We start from the raw sequence: 15,930 nt of genomic DNA, 5'->3' as shown, positions 1-15,930 counted from the left end.
ATAGGAGTGTCGGATTGCGAAACGGACAACGGGGAAAATGCTTGGATGCATGAGACGAACACATATGCAAATGCGATGCACATGATCACATGATATGAAATGCATGACACGCAAACAAATGACAATGCAACAATAGCGAATAACTGGAAGACACCTCGCGCAACAGTCTCGGGGCGTTACAGTCCAATTGAAACCTCTAAAAAGACAAATATTAAGGAACGGATGGAGTATAATTTTTTATTGTTCCATGCTGTTATTTTATAAATCTTGGATGTTTTATAATCATTTTACATCATTTTGGGTACTAACCTATTGACATAGTGCCAAGTGTCGGTTCTTGTTTTTTCCGTGTTTTTTACATCGCAGAAAATCAATATCGGACGGAGTCCAAATGCCACAAAACTTTACGGAGATTTTTTATGGACCGGAAGGAACATGTTGGGCCCTGGTTGCACCTGGGGGGAGTCCCGAGGAGGGGACAACCCACCAGGGCGCGCTAGGAGGCCCAGGCGCGCCCTGGTGGGTTGTGCCAACCTCGGGTGCCCCCCGGACCGCCTCTTTGCTCTATAAATACCGTAATATTCCAGAAACCCTAGAGTAAGGAAAAGGTCTTAGGGATGCCCAGTCCTGAAATGCCAAAAAATGAATTTAATTTATGTTGTCAAATAATAAATTCCTTGGAAAGTGTTGGTATGGAGGGCACCCGTGGATACGGTTAGCCATGGAAAGTGAAAGTTATGGTGGAAAAAGGAATAAACTTTATTTTCTGTTTGGGAACCGCCTATGATATATCTATGCATGGAAAGTATTGGGAACTCTAAGTCGTTTTCGTTGGTCGGATGGATACACCTCTCAAAATGTTTTTATCTCTATGTTTTTCGCTTTGAGCTCTGGCACATCTACAAATCCCTACTTCCCTCTGCGAAGGGCCCTTCTTTTACTTTATGCAATTTTTATTTTGAGTCTCCATCTTCTCTTATAAAAAGCACCAACTAGGAGGCAATATGATCGTACTTAAGTATTGGGTGTAGCTAATATTCGAGTGTGTTTCATGAATGGATCAATGTTTGAGCATGATAGGCTAGGGATAACTTATCTTAGCGTTTATATTTTTAAAGACATGGTTGCTTGTTGATATGCTTGAGTATCTAAATTATTATGTCAAAACTAGACAATTTCTTTGAATCACATAAAAAGTCCAAATGTCCATGATATAAATAAAAGAATATGATATGACATGTTAAACAACACTCCACATCAAAAATTCTATTTTTATCACTTACCTACTCGAGGACGAGTAGGAGTTAAGCTTGGGGATGCTGATACGTCTCCAACGTATCTAATCCCTCCGTTCCTAAATATTTGTCTTTCTAGAGATTTCAAAAAGTGACTACATACGGAGCAAAATGAGTGAATCTACACTCTAAAGTATCTCTATATACATTTGTATGTGGTAGTCCATTTGAAACCTCTGAAAAGACAAATATTAAGGAACGAATGGAGTATAACTTTTTATTGTTCCATGTTGTTATTTTATCAATCTTGGATGTTTTATAATCATTTTATAGTCATTTTATATCATTTTGGGTACTAACCTATTGACACAGTGCCAAGTGCCAGTTCTTGTTTTTCCGTGTTTTTTACATCGCAGAAAATCAATATCAGACGGAGTCCAAATGCCACGAAACTTTACGGAGATTTTGTATGGACCAGAAGGAACATGTTGGGCCCTGGTTGCACCTGGGGGGAGTCCCGAGGAGGGGACAACCCACCAGGGCGCGCTAGGAGGCCCAGGCGCGCCCTGGTGGGTTGTGCCAACCTCGGGTGCCCCCCGGACCGCCTCTTTGCTCTATAAATACCGTAATATTCTAGAAACCCTAGAGGCGTCGAGGAAATATTCATCCAGCCGCCGCATAGTCCAGAACCACCAGATCCAATCTAGACACCATCTCGGATGGGGTTCACCACCTCCATTGGTGCCTCTCGGATGATGCATGAGTAGTTCTTTGTAGACCTTCGGATCCGTAGTTAGTAGCTAGATGGCTTCATCTCTCTCTCTTGATCCTCAATACAATGGTCTCTTGGAGATCCATGTGATGTAACTCTTTTGCAGTTTGTTTGTTAGGATCGATGAACTTTGAGTTTATGATCAGATCTATCTTTATATGTCCATGAAAGTATTTGAGTTTCTTTGATCTCTTTTATGCATGATCTCTTATAGCCTCGTGTTTCTTCTTTGATATTTCGGTTTTGTTTGGCCAACTTGATCTATTTATCTTGCAATGGGAAGAGGTGCCCGGTAGTGGGTTCGATCTTACGGTGCTTGATCCCAGTGACAGAAGGGGAACCAACACATATGTATCGTTGCTACTAAGGATAAAACGACGGGGTCTATCTCTACATAGATAGATCTTGTCTACATCATGTCATCATTCTTATTACATTACTCCGTTTCTCCATGAACTTAGTACACTAGATGCATGCTGGATAGCGGTCGATGTTTGGAGTAATAGTAGTAGATGCAGGCAGGAGTCGGTCTACTAATCTTGGACATGATGCCTACGTAATGATCATTGCCTGCATATCATCATGAGTATTTGAAGTTCTATCAATTTCCCAACAGTAATTTGTTTACCCACCGTTTGCTATCTTTCTCGAGAGAAGCCACTAGTGAAACCTACGGCTCTGGGTCTTCTTTCTCATATATTTGCTTGCGATCTACTTTTCCTTTGCATTTTTATTCAGATCTATTAAACCAAAAATACAAAAATACTTTGCTGCACTTTATTTTATTTACGATCTATTATTTCAATCTACTACCAATTTTTGGCTTCGTTACCCGAAAGGGATTGACAACCCCTTTAACACGTCGGGTTGCGAGGTGTTGTTATTTGTGTGCTGGTGTTGTTTACCTTGTGTTGCTTGGTTCTCCTACTGGTTTGATAACCTTGGTTTCATCACTGAGGGAAATACCTACCTTCGCTGTGCTACAACATCCCTTCCTTTTTGGGGAAATACCGACGTAGTCCTAGCAGACAGGAGTTTTCTTGCATTATAGTCACGGAGCAATCAACACTCTCCCCTCTCGTTGCTATGCATCTCCTAGATAGATTTTGCGTGATCGTAGGTAATTTTTTTGAAATACTGTGTTCCCCAATAGTTTACATGATAATGCCTCATTTGGTGATTTCTTTGGTGGAGTTTACGCCACTCATTTAGCTGCTCACCTTGGCGTACCCTGATATGTCTCCAACGTATCTATAATTTTTTATTATTCCATGCTATTATATTATCTGTTTTGGATGTTTAATGGTCTTTAATTTACCTTTTTATATTATTTTTGGGACTAACCTACTAACCTAAGGCCCGGTGCAAATTGCTGTTTTTTTGCCTATTTCAGTGTTTCGCAGAAAAGGAATATCAAACGGAATCAAAACGGAATGAAACCTTCGCGAGAGTTATTTTTGGAACAAACGTGATCCAGGAGACTTGGAGTGGTCGTCAAGAAAGAAGCGAGGAGGCCACGAGGCAGGGGCACGCCCAGGGGGGCAGGCCCTCCCCCCACCCTCCTGGGCCCCTCGCAGCTCCACCTACGTACTTCTTCCTCCTATATATACCCATATACCCCGAAAACATCCAGGAGCACCACAAAACCCTATTTCCACCGCCGCAACCTTTTGTACCCAAGAGATCCCATCTTGGGCCCTTTTCAGGAGCTCCGCCGGAGGGGGAATTGATCATGGAGGGCTTCTACATCAACACCATAGCCTCTCCGATGATGTGTGAGTAGTTTACCATAGACCTTCGGGTCCATAGTTATTAGCTAGATGGCTTCTTCTCTCTCTTTGGATCTCAATACGAAGTTCTCCTCGATCTTCTTGGAGATCTATTCGATGTAATTCCTTTTGCGGTGTGTTTGTTGAAATCCGATGAATTGTGGGTTTATGATAAAGATTACATTTTGAACAATATTTGATTCTTCTCTGAAATCTTTTATGTATGATTTGTTATCTTTGTAAGTCTCTTCGAATATCAGTTTGGTTTGGCCTACTAGATTGATCTTTCTTGCAATGGGAAAAGTGCTTAGCTTTGGGTTCAATCTTGCGGTGTCCTTTCCCAATGACAGCAGGGGCAGCAAGGCACGTATTTTATTGTTGCCATCGAGGATAAAAAGATGGGGTTTATATCATATTGCTTGAGTTTATCCCTCTACATCATGTCATCTTGCCTAATGTGTTACTCTGTTCTTATGAACTTAATACTCTAGATGCATGCTAGATAGCGGTCGATGTGTGGAGTAATAGTAGTAGATGCAGAATCGTTTCGGTCTACTTTTCACGGACGTGATGCCTATATACATTATCATGCCTAGATATTCTCATAATTATGCACTTTTTCTATCAATTGCTCGACAGTAATTTGTTTACCCACCGTAATACTTATGCTATCTTGAGAGAAGCCACTAGTGAAACCAATGGCCCCCGGGTCTATTTTCTCATCATATAAGTTTCCAATCTATTTTACTTTGCAATCTTTACTTTCAATCTATATCATAGAAATACCAAAAATATTTATCTTATTATCTCTATCAGATCTCACTTTTGCAAGTGGCCGTGAAGGGATTGACAACCCCTTTATTGCGTTGGTTGCAAGGTTCTTATTTGTTTGTATAGGTGCGAGGTGACTTGCGTGTAGTCTCCTACTGGATTGATACCTTGGTTCTCAAAAACTGAGGGAAATACTTACGCTACTTTGCTGCATCACCCCTTCCTCTTCAAGGGAAAACCAACGCAGTGCTTAAGAGGTAGCAAGAAGGATTTTTGGCGCCGTTGCCGGGGAGATCTACGCACAAGTCAAGACATACCAAGTACCCATCACAAACTCTTATCCCTCGCATTGCATTATTTGCCATTTTCCTCTCGTTTTCCTCTCCCCCACTTCACCCTTGTCGTTTTATTCGCCCTCTTTTCCATTCGCCCCCTTTTTCTGTTCGCCTCTTTTTCGCTCGCTTCTTGTGTGCTTGTGTGTTGGATTGTTTGTCACAATGGCTTAGGACAATACTAAATTGTGTGATTTTTCCAATACCAACAATAATGATTTTATTAGCACTCCGATTGCTCCCCTTACCGATGCTGAATCTTGTGAAATTAATACTGCCTTGCTGAATCTTGTCATGAAAGATCAATTTGCTCGCCTTCCTAGTGAAGATGCCGCTACCCATCTAAACAACTTTGTTGATTTGTGTGACATGCAAAAAAAGAAGGACGTGGATAATGATATTGTTAAATTGAAGCTATTTCCATTTTCTCTTAGAGATCGTGCTAAAACTTGGTTTTCTTCTTTGCCTAAAAATAGTATTGATTCTTGGAATAAGTGCAAAGATGCTTTTATCTCTAAGTATTTTCCTCCCGTTAAGATCATCTCTCTTAGAAACCATATTATGAATTTGAAGCAACTAGATCATGAGCATGTTGCACAATCTTGGGAGAGGATGAAATTAATGATTCGCAATAGCCCTACTCATTGTTTGAATTTATGGATGATCATACAAATTTTTTATGCCGGATTGAATTTTGCTTCTAGAAATCTTTTAGATTCAGCCGCGGGAGGAACTTTTATGGAAATCACTTTAGGAGAAGTTACCAAACTCCTAGATAATATTATGGTTAATTATTCTCAATGGCACACCGAAAGATCTACTAGTAAAAAGGTTCATGCTATAGAAGAAATTAATGTTTTGAGTGGAAAGATGGATGAACTTATGAAGTTGTTTGCTAATAAGAGTGCTCCTGTTGATCCTAATGATATGCCTTTGTCTACGTTGATTGAGAATAATAATGAATCTATGGATGTGAATTTTGTTGGTAGGAACAGTTTTGGTAACAGCGCGTATAGAGGAAACTTTAATCCTAGGCCGTATCCTAGTAATTCCTCTAATAATTATGGTAATTCCTACAACAATTCTTATGGAAATTATAATAAGATGCCCTCATATTTTGAATCTAGTATTAAAGAATTTATTAGTTCGCAAAAGAGTTTCAATGCTTTGATTGAAGAAAAATTGTCTAAGATTGACGAGTTGGCTAGGAACATGGATAGAATTTCTCTTGATGTTGATTCTTTGAAACTTAGATCTATTCCACCAAAGCATGATATCAATGAGTCTCTCAAAGCCATGAGAATTTCCATTGATGAGTGCAAAGAAAGAACCGCTAGGATGCGTGCTAAAAAATATTGCTTTATAAAAGCGTGCTCTTCTAGTTTTGATGATAATAAGGATGAATATCTAAAAGTGATTGATGTTTATCCTATTAAATCTTTGTATGAATCTTGATAATTATGGGACTCGAGATAAGTCAACTTTAGTTAAAAGGCGTCCCAATGATTCGGAGCTTTTATATCTTGATGCAAAAATTAATAAAAGTGGGATTGAAGAGGTCAAAACTTTACATGGCAATAAACCCACTATTTTGGATTTCAAGGGATTTAATTATGATAATTGCTCTTTGATAGATTGTATTTCCTTGTTGCAATCCGTGCTAAATTCTCCACATGCTTATAGTCAAAATAAAGCTTTTACCAAGCATATTGTTGATGCTTTAATGCAATCTTACGAAGAAAAGCTTGAATTAGAAGTTTCTATCCCTAGAAAACTTCATGATGAGTGGGAACCTACTATTAAAATTAAGATTAGAGATCATGAATGCTATGCTTTATGTGATTTGGGTGCTAGTGTTTCCACGATTCCAAAAACTTTGTGTGATGTGTTAGGTTTCCGTGAATTTGATGATTGTTCTTTAAATTTGTACCTCGCGGATTCCACTATTAATAAACCTATGGGAAGGATTAATTATGTTCTTATTGTTGAAAATAGGAATTATGTGCCCGTAGATTTCGTTGTTCTTGATATTGATTGCAATCCTACATGTCCTATTATTCGTGGTAGACCTTTCCTTAGAACGATTGGTGCAATTATTGACATGAAAGAAGGAAATATTAGATTCCAATTTCCATTAAGGAAATGCATGGAATACTTTCCTAGAAAGAAAGTTGAATTACCTTATAAATCTATTATGAGAATCACTTATGGATTGCATATCAAAGATGACAATACCAAGATCTATTCTTGTTTTTATGCCTAGCTAGGGGCGTTAAACGATAGCGCTTGTTAGGAGACAACCCAATTTTAATTTTATTTCTTGCTTTTTGGTTCTGTTTAGTAATAAATAATTCATCTAGATTCTGTTTATATGTGGTTTTATGCTTTTAATTAGTGTTTGTGCCAAGTAGAACCTTTGGGAAGACTTGGGGGAAGTTTTTGCGATCCTGCTGTAAAAAACAGAAACTTTAGCGCTCACCAGATTTGCTGCCAGTTTTTACTGGAGAGTGCAATTAGGTTGATTCTTTTTTAAGATGATTAATATACAAATTACTCATGTCCACCAATTTATTTCAGGATTTTTGGGGTTACAGAAGTATTCGAAACCTACAGATTACTACAGATTGTTCTGTTTTTGATAGATTCTGTTTTTCGTGTGTTGTTTGCTTATTTTGATGAATCTATGGCTAATATCGGGGGGTATGAACCATAGAGAAGTTGGAATACAGTAGGTTTAACACCAATATAAATAAATAATGAGTTCATTACAGTACCTTAAGTGGTGGTTTGTTTTCTTATACTAACGGAGCTCATGAGATTTTCTGTTGAGTTTTGTGGTGTGAAGTTTTCAAGTTTTGGGTAAAGATTTGATGGACTATGGAATAAGGAGTGGAAAGAGCCTAAGCTTGGGGATGCCCAAGGCACCCCAAGGTAAAATTCAAGGACAACCAAAGGCCTAAGCTTGGGGATGCCCCGGAAGGCATCCCCTCTTTCGTCTTCGTCCATCGGTAACTTTACTTGATGCTATATTTTTATTCACCACATGATATGTGTTTTGCTCGGAGCGTCTTGTATGATCTGAGTCTTTGCTTTTTATTTTACCACAATCATCCTTGCTGTACACACCTTTTGGAGAGACACACATGAATCAGAATTTATTAGAATACTCTATGTGCTTCACTTATATCTTTTGAGCTAGATAAATTTTGCTCTAGTGCTTCACTTATACCTTTTTAAGAGCACGGTGGTGGTTTTATTTTATAGAAATTATTGATCTCTCATGCTTAACTTATATCATTTTGAGAGTCCTCTAGAACAGCATGGTAATTTGCTTTGGCTATAAAATTAGTCCTAATATGATAGGCATCCAAGATGGGTATAATAAAAACTATCATAAAAAGTGCATTGTATACTATGAGAAGTTTGATACTTAACGATTGTTTTGAGATATGAAGATGGTGATATTAGAGTCATGCTACTTGAGTAGTTGTGAATTTGAGAAATACTTGTGTTAAAGTTTGTGATTCCCGTAGCATGCATGTATGGTGAACCGTTATGTGACGAAGTCGGAGTATGATTTATTTATTGATTGTCTTCCTTATGAGTGGCGGTCGGGGACGAGCGTTGGTCTTTTCCTACCAATCTATCCCCCTAGGAGCATGCGTGTAGTACTTTGTTTCGATAACTAATAGATTTTTGCAATAAGTATGTGAGTTCTTTATGACTAATGTTGAGTCCATGGATTATACGCACTCTCACCCTTCCACCATTGCTAGCATCTCAAGTACCACACAAATTTCGTCGGTACCATAAACCCACCATATACTTTTCTCAAAACAGCCACCATACCTACCTATTATGGCATTTCCATAGCCATTCCGAGATATATTGCCATGCAACTTACCACCGTTCCGTTTATTATGAAACGCTTCATCATTGTAATATTGCTGTGCATGATCATGTAGTTGACATCGTATTTGTGGCAAAGCCACCTTCATAATTCTTTCATACATGTCACTCATGAGTCATTGCACATCTCGGTACACTACCGGAGGCATTCACATAGAGTCATATTTTGTTCTAAGTATCGAGTTGTAATTCTTGAGTTGTAAGTAAATAAAAGTGTGATGATCATCATTAGAGCATTGTCCCATGTGAGGAAAGGATGATGGAGACTATGATTCCCCCACAAGTCGGGATGAGACTCCGGACGAAAAAAGAGGCCATAAAAAAGGAGAAGGCCCAAAAAAACAAAAAAAAATGAGAGAAAAAGAGAGAAGGGACAATGCTACTATCCTTTTTACCACACTTGTGCTTCAAAGTAGCACCATGATCTTCATGATAGAGAGTCTCCTATGTTGTCACTTTCATATACTAGTGGGAATTTTACATTATAGAACTTGGCTTGTATATTCCAATGATGGGCATCTCCATAGCCCGTTGATACGCCTAGTTGATGTGAGACTATCTTATCCTTTTTGTCTTCTCCACAACCACAATTCTATTCCACCTATAGTGCTATATCCATGGCTCACACTCATGTATTGCGTGAAGATTGAAAAAGTTTGAGAACATCAAAAGTTTGAAACAATTTCTTGGCTTGTCATCGGGGTTGTCCATGATTTAAATATTTTGTGTGGTGAAGATAGAGCACACCCGGACTATATGGTTTTGCAGGGATAACTTTCTTTGGCCATGTTATTTTGAGAAGACATGATTGCTTTATTAGTATGCTTGAAGTATTATTATTTTTATGTCAATATTAAACTTTTGTCTTGAATCTTTCGGATCTGAACATTCATGCCACAATAAAGAAAATTACAGTGAGAATTATGCCAGGTAGCATTCCACATCAAAAATTCTGTTTTTATCATTTACCTACTCGAGGATGAGCAGGAATTAAGCTTGGGGATGCTTGATACGTCTCCAATATATATATAATTTTTGATTGTTCCATGCTATTATATTATCTGTTTTGGATGTTTAATGGGCTTTAATTTACCTTTTTATATTATTTTTTGGACTAACCTACTAACCAAAGGCTCAGTGCAAATTGCTATTTTTTTGCCTATTTCAGTGTTTCGCAGAAAAGGAATATGAAACGGAATCAAAATGGAATGAAACCTTCGGGAGAGTTATTTTTGGAACAAACGTAATCCAGAAGACTTGGAGTGGCCGTCAAGAAAGAAGCAAGGAGGCCACGAGGCAGGGGGCGCACCCCCCACACTCATGGGCCCCTCGCAGCTCCACCGACGTACTTCTTCCTCCTATATATATACCCATATACCCCAGAAACATCCAGGAGCACCACGAAACCCTATTTCCACCGCCGCAACCTTCTGTACCCAAGAGATCCCATCTTGGGGCCTTTTCCGGAGCTCCGCCGAAGGGGGAATCGATCACGGAGGGCTTCTACATCAACACCATAGCCTCTCCGATGATGTGTGAGTAGTTTACCACAGACCTTCGGGTCCATCGTTATTAGTTATATGGCTTTTTCTCTCTCTTTGGATCTCAATACAAAGTTCTCCTCGATCTTCTTGGAGATCTATTCGATGTAGTTCTTTTTGCGGTGTGTTTTTCGAGATCCGATGAATTGTGGGTTTATGATCAAGATTATCTATGACCAATATTTGATTCTTCTCTGAAATCTTCTATGTATGATTTGTTATCTTTGCAAGTCTCTACGAATTATCAGTTTGGTTTGGCCTACTAGATTGATCTTTCTTGCAATCGGAGAAGTGCTTAACTTTGGGTTCAATCTTGCGGCGTCCTTTCCCGGTGACAGCAGGGGAAGCAAGGCACATATTGTATTGTTGCCATCGAGGATAAAAAGATGGGGTTTATATCATATTGCTTGAGTTTATCCCTCTACATCATGTCATCTTGCCTAATGCGTTACTCTGTTCTTATGAACTTGATACTCTAGATGCATGCTGGATAGCGGTCGATGTGTGGAGTAATAGTAGTAGATGCAGAATTGTTTCAGTCTACTTGTCGCGGATGTTATGCCTATATGCATGATCATGCCTAGATATTCTCATAATTATGCACTTTTCTATCAATTGCTCGACAGTAATTTGTTTACCCACCGTAATACTTATGCTATCTTGAGAGAAGCCACTAGTTAAACCTATGGCCACCGGGTCTATTTTCTCATCATATAAGTTTCCAATCTATTTTACTTTGCAATCTTTACTTTCAATCTACATCATAAAAATACCAAAAATATCTATCTTATTATCTCTACCAGATCTCACTTTTGCAAGAGGCCGTGAAGGGATTGACAACCGCTTTGTCGCATTGGTTGCAAGGTTCTTATTTGTTTGTATAGGTGCGAGGTGACTTGCGTGTAGTCTCCTACTAGATTGATACCTTGGTTCTCAAAAACAGAGGGAAATACTTACGCTACTTTGATGCATCACCATTTCCTCTTCAAGGGAAAACCAACGAAGTGCTTAAGAGGTAGCATACCCATCAGATAAAATGATATATTGCTATATCCTAGTTTCCTTAATTACGAGGCTATGGAGCATCACAAGTTTATTGAGAGGAATGACCCATCAGTTCGGTACCAACTAATCTTTAACAAGCGTCGTGTATTCCATATTACATTGCCTGCTTCTGCCTTCTTCAACTTGCAAGAAAAACGTAGACATTACATACTTGAGGAGGATGCCGAGGAGTACAAGGGAGCGAAGGATACCGCTTGCCTTAACGAGGCAGCTCGCCAAGCTGTGGCAGCTGCACTTCAGTACAACCCTAACTACGATTATGGGCATTACCTAGGCTATCAAGGGCCATAGACCAACTTAGGACAAAAGCCTAAGCTTGGGGAGTGTGTATTTCTCACCGACATTACATTCATGTACCACACATTCATTCCAGTTGTCGGTGTTCATCCTTTTTCATTGTATTTCCATGTTAGTTTTATTTCCGCTCTCTTCTTGTGTGTTTGAAAAACTTTGAAAATCCAAAAATATTTCTCGTTTCTTTTCGGTTTTTCTTTCTTGTTTAGTAGTTTGTAGTATTGAAAATAAAACCCCAAAATATTTCTCGTTCTTCTTTTATTTGTTGGGAGATTTCCCATGTAAGTAGTTATTCTCATTTTCGTTTTCTTCCCTTGTTAATTTTCTTTCTTAAAAAAACTCCAAAAACATTTCAGTGTGTTTCTCTGAAATTCTTTTTTTGTTTTGAGTTGTCGTAAGGAGAAGACCACGATGAAATTGTTGATATGCATTATGGTTGATCTAACAAAGAGTCCATATTACCTTGTCTTCTCCTTTAATAAAATGTTTGCAGATTCCAACTTAGTCCACGACACACTTGCACTATTATTATTTTCATATCATTCGGTTGTGCAAGTGAAAGACAATAATGACGATGATTTGATGAAGTGGTTGAGGTGAAGGAAAGCTGGTATGAACTCCTCTTGCTTTTGTTTTTGTAAATATGTTTGGCTCATCGTTATTGATTCAGGTTATTATGAGTAAACATGTTTGTGATGATAATTAGAGATTATAGTTGCTCACGTCATGCTTAAATAGCTAGGAGTGGAAAATGATTTATCTTGAGTGTCAACATGCATTAAAATGATTATGATGTAGTATGATAGTATGGTATCTCCCTCTGAATGATTCGAGTGGCTTGACTTGGCACATGTTCACGCATGTAGTTAATTCAGAACCAACATAGCCTCCACGATATTTATGTTCATCGTGTTTGATATCCTACTCACGCCCGTATTCGATGTTACTTATTCTGAATGCATGCTTATGACCGTATTCACTCTCTGGTTGGTCGCTTCTCAATCTATTTGCTAGCCTTCGCCTGTACTAAGCGGGAACACTGCTTGTGCATCCAAATCCTTAAACCCAAAGTTTTTCCAGACGAGTCCACTATATATACCTATATGTAGTATTACCCTGCCATTCCAAGTAAATTTGCATGTGCCACCAAACATTCAAATAAGCATTTGTTTTGTGTGCACGTACCGCTCATGGAGCAACAGGGGGTGATCACTATCTTCCATGCTAAGCGGATTATTCTCACGACAAGTGTTTATTCACTTGTCCTTACACAAGAGGGGTTGGTATTCGGGATGCCCAGTCCCATGATCAAATCACAAAATAAACTTCTCTTTGGTGTGTTTGTTTCGCTCGCGGAGCGTTGAGGGGTGGGGCGGCTAATATTTTCCATGCTAGATGTGTTATTCTCAAGATGAGTGTTTATTCACTTGTCATTGCACGAGAGTAAGGAAAAGGTCTTAGGGATGCCCAGTCCCGAAATGCCAAAAAATGAATTTAATTTATGTTGTCAAATAATAAATTCCTTGGAAAGTGTTGGTATGGAGGGCACCCGTGGATAAGGTTAGCCATGGAAAGTGAAAGTTATGGTGGGAAAAGGAATAAACTTTATTTTCTATTTGGGAACCACCTATGATATATCTATGCATGGAAAGTATTGGGAACTCTAAGTCGTTTTCGTTGGTCGGATGGATACACCTCTCAAAATGCTTTTATCTCTATGTTTTTCGCTTTGAGCTCTGGCACATCTATAAATCCCTACTTCCCTCTGCGAAGGGCCCTTCTTTTACTTTATGCAATTTTTATTTTGAGTCTCCATCTTCTCTTATAAAAAGCACCAACTAGGAGGCAATATGATCATACTTAAGTATTGGGTGTAGCTAATATTCGAGTGTGTTTCATGAATGGATCAATGTTTGAGCATGATGGGCTAGGGATAACTTATCTTAGCGTTGATATTTTTAAAGACATGGTTGCTTGTTGATATGCTTGAGTATCTAAATTATTATGTCAAAACTAGACAATTGCTTTGAATCACATAAAAAGTCCAAATGTCCATGATATAAATAAAAGAATATGATATGACATGTTAAACAGCACTCCACATCAAAAATTCTATTTTTATCACTTTACCTACTCGAGGACGAGTAGGAGTTAAGCTTGGGGATGCTGATACGTCTCCAACGTATCTAATCCCTCCGTTCCTAAATATTTGTCTTTCTAGAGATTTCAACAAGTGACTACATACGGAGCAAAATGAGTGAATCTACACTCTAAAATATCTCTATATACATTTGTATGTGGTAGTCCATTTGAAACCTCTAAAAAGAGAAATATTAAGGAACGGATGGAGTATAATTTTTTATTGTTCCATGTTGTTATTTTATCAATCTTGGATGTTTTATAATCATTTTATATCATTTTGGGTACTAACCTATTGACATAGTGCCAAGTGCCAGTTCTTGTTTTTTCTGTGTTTTTTACATCACAGAAAATCAATATCAGACGGAGTCCAAATGCCACGAAACTTTATGGAGATTTTGTATGGACCAGAAGGAACATGTTGGGCCCTGGTTGCACCTGGGGGGAGTCCCAAGGAGGGGACAACCCACTAGGGCGCGCTAGGAGGCCCAGGCGCGCCCTGGTGGGTTGTGCCCACCTCGGGTGCCCCCCGAACCGCCTCTTTGCTCTATAAATACCCCAATATTCCAGAAACCCTAGAGGCATCGACGAAACATTCATCCAGACGCCGCAGAGTCCAAAACCACCAGATCCAATCTATACACCATCTCGGATGGGGTTCACCACCTCCATTGGTGCCTCTTCGATGATGCGTGAGTAGTTCTTTGTAGACCTTCGGGTCCGTAGTTAGTAGCTAGATGGCTTCATCTCTCTCTCTTGATCCTCAATACAATAGTCTCTTGGAGATCCATATGATGTAACTCTTTCGCGGTGTGTTTGTTGGGATCTATGAACTTTGAGTTTATGATCAGATCTATCTTTTTATATCCATGAAAGTATTTGAGTTTCTTTGATCTCTTTTATGCATGATCTCTTATAGCCTCGTATTTCTTCTTTGATATTTGGGTTTTGTTTGGCCAACTTGATCTATTTGTCTTGCAATGGGAAGAGGTGCCTGGTAGTGGGTTCGATCTTAAGGTGCTTGATCCCAGTGACAGAAGGGGAACCGACACGTATGTATCGTTGCTACTAAGGATAAAACGATGTGGTCTATCTCTACATAGATAGATCTTGTCTACATCATGTCATAGTTCTTATTGCATTACTCCGTTTCTCCATGAACTTAATACACTAGATGCATGCTGGATAGCGGTCGATGTGTGGAGTAATAGTAGTAGATGCAGGCAGGAGTCGGTCTACTAATCTTGGACGTGATGCCTATGTAATGATCATTGCCTGGATATCATCATGAGTATTTGAAGTTCTATCAATTGCCCAATAGTAATTTGTTTACCCACCGTTTCTATCTTTCTAGAGAAGCCACTAGTGAAACCTACGGCCAACAGGTCTTCTTTCTCATATATTTGCTTGCGATCTACTTTTCCTTTGCATTTTTATTCAGATCTATTAAACCAAAAGTACAAAAATACTTTGCTGCACTTTATTTTATTTACGACCTTTTATTTCAATCTGCTACCAATTTCTGGCATCGTTACCCGAAAGGGATTGACAACCCCTTTAACACGTCAGGTTGCGAGGTGTTGTTATTTGTGTGCAGGTGTTGTTTACGTTGCATTGCTTGGTTCTTCTACTAGTTTGATAACCTTGGTTTCATCATTGGGGGAAATACCTACCTTCGCTGTGTACATCATCCCTTCCTCTTTGGGGAAATACCGACATAGTCCTAGCAGACAGGAGTTTTCTGGCGTTATAGTCAGGGAGCAATCAACACTCTCCCCTCTCATTGCTATGCATCTCCTAGATAGATCTTGCGTGATCGTAGGTAATTTTTTTGAAATAATGTGCTTCCCAATAGTTTACATAATAATGCCTCAGTTGGTGGTTTCTTTGGTGGAGTTTAGGCCACTTATTTAGCTGCTCACCTTGGCGTATCCATCAGATAAAATGATATATTGCTATCACCTAGTTTCCTTCATTATGAGGCTATGGAGCATCACCAATTTATTGAGAGGAATGACCCATCATTTCCGTACCAACTAATCTTTAACAAGCGCCGTGTATTCCATATTACTTTGCCTGCTTCTGCCTTCTTCAACTTGCAGG

This window comes from Triticum aestivum, chromosome 4A (assembly GCF_018294505.1).
Source record: "Triticum aestivum cultivar Chinese Spring chromosome 4A, IWGSC CS RefSeq v2.1, whole genome shotgun sequence".
In the NCBI taxonomy this organism is placed as follows: domain Eukaryota; kingdom Viridiplantae; phylum Streptophyta; class Magnoliopsida; order Poales; family Poaceae; genus Triticum; species Triticum aestivum.
Note: the sequence above shows the minus strand (reverse complement) of the source record.